Source organism: Ursus arctos, unplaced genomic scaffold, assembly GCF_023065955.2.
Source record: "Ursus arctos isolate Adak ecotype North America unplaced genomic scaffold, UrsArc2.0 scaffold_16, whole genome shotgun sequence".
In the NCBI taxonomy this organism is placed as follows: Eukaryota; Metazoa; Chordata; class Mammalia; order Carnivora; family Ursidae; genus Ursus; species Ursus arctos.
This window is the reverse complement of record NW_026622830.1, coordinates 41,594,115-41,601,218: the sequence shown is the minus strand read 5'-3', so window position 1 is coordinate 41,601,218 and position 7,104 is coordinate 41,594,115. Positions and strand designations below refer to the sequence as shown.

Below are 7,104 nucleotides of genomic sequence, written 5' to 3'. Positions count from 1 at the left end.
TAGACACAGACTTCCAGGAGAGAACCAGGCACTCCTTGCATGGAGCTGCAATGGATCCCGGAGGAAAAGTAAACGTGATTCATTTACACGAGAAAGTAGAATTATCAGTACTTGGAGGCGATGTGACTGCGTATCTGGGAACCCAGGAGAATCAACTGAAAAATAAATAAGAAAATTCAGTAATGTGGCCACTTACACATTTAATATACAAAAAGCATTGCTTTTTAATGTGCAAAGGACCTGGTTAGAAAATACAATAGAAGTGGGGCTCCTGGGTGGCACAGCGGTTAAGCGTCTGCCTTCGGCTCAGGGCGTGATCCCGGCGTTATGGGATCGAGCCCCACATCAGGCTCCTCTGCTATGAGCCTGCTTCTTCCTCTCCCACTCCCCCTGCTTGTGTTCCCTCTCTCGCTGGCTGTCTCTATCTCTGTCGAATAAATAAATAAAATCTTTAAAAAAAAAAAAAAGAAAATACAATAGAAGAAAAATTCCACTTTCAGTAGCCACAGAAGTCAGAATACCTGGGAAATAAAGTCGAGTGAAGTGAATCTAAACAAACCCAAACTTTGAAACTTTAGCAAAGAATCTTTTTTTAATTGAATGAATGGCAAGACACACCCTGTTTGCAAATGGGAAAAAATCATTTTATACTTTTTCTCTCTGAGTTTATCTAAAAACTTAATGCAATCTCAATGGAAATATCTACTTTTAAATTAGACAAGCTGAATCTAAAGTTCACAAGAAAAGTAAAATATGCACGTATAGCCAAGAAAATTCTACAAAAGAAAGTTAGCCAGGGAAACTATCCCTTCCAAATAATAAAAGGCCTTATAAAACTATACTTAATAAAGAAGCTTGAGGGGCACCTGGGTGGCTCAGTTGGTTAGGTGTCAGCCTTTGGCTCAGGTCTTGATCCCAGGGTCCTGGGATCGAGCCCCACATCGGGCTCTCTGCTCAGTGGGGAGTCTGTTCTCCGTCTCCCTCTGCCCCTACTCCCTGCTTGTGCTCTCTCTCTTGCTCTCTTCCAAATGAATAAATAAGATCTAAAAAAAAAAAAAAAGAAGCTAGAAAGAGCATATGAATGTACAGAGAGATCAATGGAACAAATTAGAGAACTCCAAAATAGACCCAAATACATATGGAAAGGTGGCATTTCAAAGCAGTGGAAAAAAGATGGATTATTCAATAAAGGGCTTCGGGACAGCTGAGTGCCAGCTGGAGCCATACCTTACTCCTTACACCAAAGTCAATTCCAGATGGATTAAAGTACTTTTAAAAACATAAAAGTGCCAGAAGAAAAGTCGAGGGTTGTTTTTGGTCATATGCAAATAGGGAAGATCTTCCTAAGACAGACATAAACTACAGAAGCCATAAATGAAAAGACTGCTACACTTATGTACATATAAAGTCTATTTAGGGAAAAATACTTATTTAAAACGTTTTTGAAAATGAAAAACTTGGGGGAAAAAAACATTTTTCTCATATGACCAAAATCCAGTTGCTTTTATATATAAAGAAATGTTACTTAAAAACAAGAAGAGTTGGTAAATATCAATAATCCAGCCACCTGATAAAAAAATGAGCAAAGGACAAGAACATGCAGCTTATAAATGAAAAGGCTCTCAACTGGGGCGCCTGGGTGGCTCAGCTGGTTAAGTGTCTGCCTTTGGCTGAGGTCATGATCTCAGGGTCCTCTGATCGAGTCCTACCTTGGGCTCCCTGCTCAGTGGGGAGTCTCCTTCTCCCTCTCCCTCTTCCTCTGCCCCTCCCCCCAGCTTGTGCTCTATTTTTCTCTTTCTCTCTCTCAAATAAAATATTTTTAAAAAAAAAAGAAAGAAAAAAGAAAAGGTACTCAACCTAACTTACAATGAAAGGAATGAAAATTCCTACAATGGGACAGCACAATTTAGAGAGATCAGTAATTCACATTGGAAGCAAGTGGGAAAGAGGCACAGATGATAGGTAAATGGCTCTGATTTCTCTCCAGGGCCATTTTGCATTACCGTGAAAAATAAAAATGCATCTACCCCTTGATCCGGCAGTTCTTTCTTGGCTAGTGGTTTACCCACAGATACACCTGAGGGCAAAACCGGCTGAATGAAAATGTTACAGAAACACTGTTTATAATAGCATTGGATTGGAAACAGTTCAAATGGCCTTTCAACAGTCTTCTGGTCAACCGTAGAATTTTAGAATGAGGACTGACAAACTTTATCTTAAAGGGCCAGATGGTATTTTATTTGTGGGCCAAAAGGCATAATAGAGGTTATGCAGTTGCTATTTTAAAACTATTCTCAGCTCAGGTATGAAAACAGACGGGGTTTGGTCTCTGGCCTAGAATATCCACACAACGAAAAGCTATAATGAGATATGTCTAAATATTGGTAGTGTGGAAAAGTCCCAAGGCATACATTTTAAAAAGCAAGGGAAGGGGGAAGTGACTGGCTGTTTCCGTTGTTCGCTTCACCCTGCAGGAGCTGTATTTTGAAGACAATGTCTGGAAACTTCTACCTTGTAATTGTTGGCCACCATGATAACCCCGTTTTTGAAATGGACTTTTTGCCAACTGGAAAAGCAGAATCCAAAGACGATCATCGTCATCTGAACCGGTTCATAGCTCATGCTGCTCTCAACCTCGTAGATCAGAGTGCGTGGCTGTCCAACAACATGGCCTTGAAACCTGTGGACAAGTTCAGCGAGTGGTCTGTTTTGCGTTTGTTACTGCGGGCCGTGTGAGATTTATTATGCTTCCTGACATAAGGCAAGAGGACGGAACAAAGAACTTCTTCACTGATGTCTATGATTTATATATAAAGTTTGCGGTGAATCCATTTGATGAACCCAGTTCTTCTAACCAGTCAAGCGCATTTGACAGAAAAATTCAGTTTCTTGGGAAGAAACACCTTTTAACTTGAATGCTGAAAAATTTGGAAATAAACAATGTCACTACAATGGGGTCTTCTCAGGAATGTGTACATTGTGACTAACTTGATTAAATAGCCTGGTAAAGTTTTACTTGTATATTTTTCGAAACCTAATGAAATCCCTTGTGTATTTCAAAACAGTACATTCAGTTTCTCACAATTGTCGACAGATCAAGATTTGCTTGTGAACAGTGTTATTTATAAACTCTTTATAACCTCGAGAATATCTTTATTCTGAAAATTACGAATGAGCTTTCAATTTTACTCATTCAGGTAGCCTGATCTTAATGTCACATTCTAGAACCAAACGTCATTGTGAAGATGTGGGTAGACAGATTTAAAACTAAAAGTTTCTGCAGTAGGGAATGAAGTTGATGGCACATACAGGGGCTTCTATACAGCTAGAGATGTTCTAAAACCATATAGGCAGTATGCATAGCTCTCCCCAGGAAGCTGAAGCAAACAGCTTTTGCAGTCCCAAATGCCACATGCCGGCCTCGGTCAAAGACTGGGAATAGCAATGCTGCTATAAACCTAGAATCCTGGATCTATGTTTGTAAAATGGGAGGCTGGGACCAAAGTGACAGGTTATGTTCTTATATTGCCTGTCCCTCGGAGAGTAAACTAAAGATTAAGTGGACCTGTTGATAGTTATACTAGTACTAAGTATTTGTACAATTCTGGGATTGTAAACAAAAGCTTATATTACCTTAAACATTTGCATTCTTAGCTTTTCAGGCTGTATACCAAGGGGGTGGGGCTGGTCTCCTGTAACAGGTGGGATCTTACTGTAAACTAGTAAATGTCCATTTAAAAACAAGTACTATAATCAGATATTTTCTGTGCTAATTGTGAGCACTTAATTTTGTTCCATCCTGAATAACTTGAGCAAGTAGTTCTGAGTTTGGCCTCATACGGAACTTGTGTGAAGTTGCTACCATAATATTTTACCCCCTCTATTTATTGATCTCTTAAATAAAGATGTTTTTCAAAAATAAAAATAGGGGCGCCTGGGTAGCGCAGTCGTTAAGCATCTGCCTTCGGCTCAGGGCGTGATCCTGGCATTATGGGATCGAGCCCCACATCAGGCTCCTCCGCTATGAGCCTGCTTCTTCCTCTCCCACTCCCCCTGCTTGTGTTCCCTCTCTCGCTGGCTGTCTCTGTCAAATAAATAAATAAAATCTTTTTTAAAAATAAAAATAAAAAAATAAATAGCAAGGGATAGAGCAGGATACCAAATCAACATGAAAATATCAGTTGCATTTTTGTGCATGAACAATGAACAATCTGAAAAGGAAATGAAGAGAATAATTCCATTTACAGTAGCATCAAAAAACTTAAATACTTAGGAATTAACTTAACCAAGGAGGTGAAAGATGTCCACAGTGAAAGCACAAAATATTTTTAAAAGAAATTAAAGAAGACATAGATAAATAGGAAGACATTCTGTTTTCATAGATTGTAAGACTTAATTATTGTTAAGATGTTAATATTACCCAAAGTGATAGAGTCAGTGTAATCTCTATCAAAATCCCAATGACATTTTTTGCGGAAGTAGAACAATCCAACCTTAAATCTCAAAGGACCCCAAATAGCTCAAATAAACTGGAAAAAAACCACACCAGAGTCGGAGGGCTCACTCTTCATGATTTCAAAACTCACTACAAAGTTATGCTAATCCAAACTGTGGTATAGCATAAAGACGGACACACAGACCAATGGAATAAAATACAAAGCTCAGGGGGCACCTGGGTGGCACAGCTGTTAAGCGTCTGCCTTCGGCTCAGGGCGTGATCCCAGTTATGGGATCAAGCCCCACATTAGGCTCCTCCGCTATGAGCCTGCTTCATCCTCTCCCACTCCCCCTGCTTGTGTTCCCTCTCTCGGTGGCTGTCTCTATCTCTGTTGAATGAAAAAATAAAAATCTTAAAAAAAAAATACAAAGCTCAGAAATAAACCCTTACGTATAGAGTCAAATGATGTTTGACCAAGGTGCCAAGACCATTTAATAGGGAAAGGACAGTTCTTTTTTTTTTTTTTTAAAGATTTTAGTTACTTACCTATTTAGAGAAAGAAAGTGAGCATGTGGGGGGGGAGGGGCAGAGGGAGAGGAAAGAATCTCCAGCAGACTCCACATTAAGCCCCAAGCCCAGAGCCCAACATGGGGCTTGATCCAATGACCCCAAGGTCATGACCTGAACCAAAATCAAGAGTTCAATACTCAACTGACTGAGCCACCCAGGTGCCCCGGGAAAGGACAGTCTTTTCAACAAATCATGCAAGGAAAGCATTCCTCTGAAGAAGATAAATAAATAGCCAACGAGCACATGAAACAACGCTCAGCATCACTGATTATTATGGAAATGCAAATCAAAACTACGATGAGATACCACCTCACAACTATAAAGATGGTTAGTATTAAAAAACCTGAGAAAATCACAAGTGTTGGCAAGGATGTGAAGAAATCGCACACTTGCGCACCATTGGGAATCTTAAATGGTGCAGCTGCTGTGGAAAGCACTATGGTCATTCCTCAAAAGCTTATAAATAAAATTACCGTATGATCCAGCAACTCCATTTCTGGGTACACACCCAAAGAATTGGCAGCAGGGTCTTGAGCAGATACTTGTACACCCATGTTCACGGCAGCATAGTTTCTAACAGCCAGCAATGTTGACGCAAGCCAAGTGTTCACTGACAGATGCACGGTGCACAGGGTGTAGTATAGGCATACAGTGGAATATTATTCAGCCTGACAACAACTGATATTCTGATACACACTAAACATAGAAGAACCTTGAGGACATTATGCTGAGTGGAATAAGACAGACATAAAAGGACAAACAGTTCACAATTTCACTTCTACGAGGTACCTGGGATAGTCAAATTCATAGAGACAGAAAGTAGCATGGTGGTTGCCAGGGATTGGGAGGAGTGGAGTGTGGGGAGTTATTGTTTAATGGGGACAGAGTTTCAGTTTGTGATGGTGAAAGAGTTGTAAACATAGATAGTGGTGGTTGTGGTTTTACAACAATATGAATGTGTTTAATGCCATTGAACTGTATACTTAACAACAGTTAAAATGGTAGATTTTAGTTCCGGTTCCAAGATGGCGGAGGAGCAGGAGACCTAAAGTTCGTTTGGTCCCAGGAATTCAGCAAGAGAGCTACCAAACCATTCTGAATACCCATGAACGCAACTGGAGAACGAAGAAAAGAGTAGCAGAAACTCTATGAACAGAAAATTGACCACTTTCTGCAAGGAGGAGAAAAGGTGGCAGAGGAGTAGGAGACACTTTCTCAGCTGGTCCCGATTCAAGCTGGATATCTACCGGACCATCCTGAACACCCACGGGATCAGCCTGAGATGCAGGAAGATACATCTGGATCTCTACAAATGAACATCTCCAGCGACGAGTATTGAGGTATGAAATGGGGAGCCGTGAATCCGTGCACAGATATTGGAAGATAAACGGAAAGGGGAGGGAGCCGCCGTGCTTGAGCACGGGGAAGCGGTAGCCACCTGCACGGAGGAGCCGGCCGGACTCATAGACCGATACCACGAGAAAACAGACTGAGACCGTGAGCCTGGGAACGCACTCGACCAGCCTGAAAAACAGAGCTCCGGAGTGCTCACTGGAACCGTACTGATACCGGGAGCTCAGGAGCAGGCATGCGACCCCACTGAAAACCGATGCTCCGAGCGCCTGGGAAACACACTGAAACAGAGAGCTCGGGAGCGTGCGCGGGAACTGGGGCAGCTGGCAGTGTTAGAAGCACAAAGGACAGAGACGTGCCGGCCCTGGAAGTGAGGGCTGGGATACCGGCTGTGGGGCGCACATCCCCGGACGCTGCAGGGTTTTTGGCAGCACCGACGGAAACAGAGTTAAAGAGGCCAAGAGAGCTCAGTGGACAGCGGACTGCGATCTCTCTGTTCTGAGACAGAGGCTAGGATACGGCCACTGCTGCTCTCTCAGAAGAGTCACAGAAAACCACCAGAGAAAGCCGCCAGAGAACAAAAGCCTGGAAATACTAGCTCACATTGTGCCCATCCCCATCGCCCCTCGCAGGGGACAGGGAGACTCTACCCAAACAGGGTTGCCTGAGTATCGGCATGGCAGACCCCTCCCCCAGAAGGCAGACTGAAAAATATAGAAGCCCACATCCCAAAGGTCCCTATA

The 7,104-nt window shown here is 42.2% G+C and overlaps 1 pseudogene; it reads left to right on the top strand.

Annotated features, from left to right (window-relative positions):
• The first annotated feature begins 2,493 nt into the window (after positions 1 to 2,493).
• Positions 2,494 to 2,915, top strand: LOC113258164 (trafficking protein particle complex subunit 2-like; annotated as a pseudogene).
• Positions 2,916 to 7,104: the final 4,189 nt, after the last annotated feature.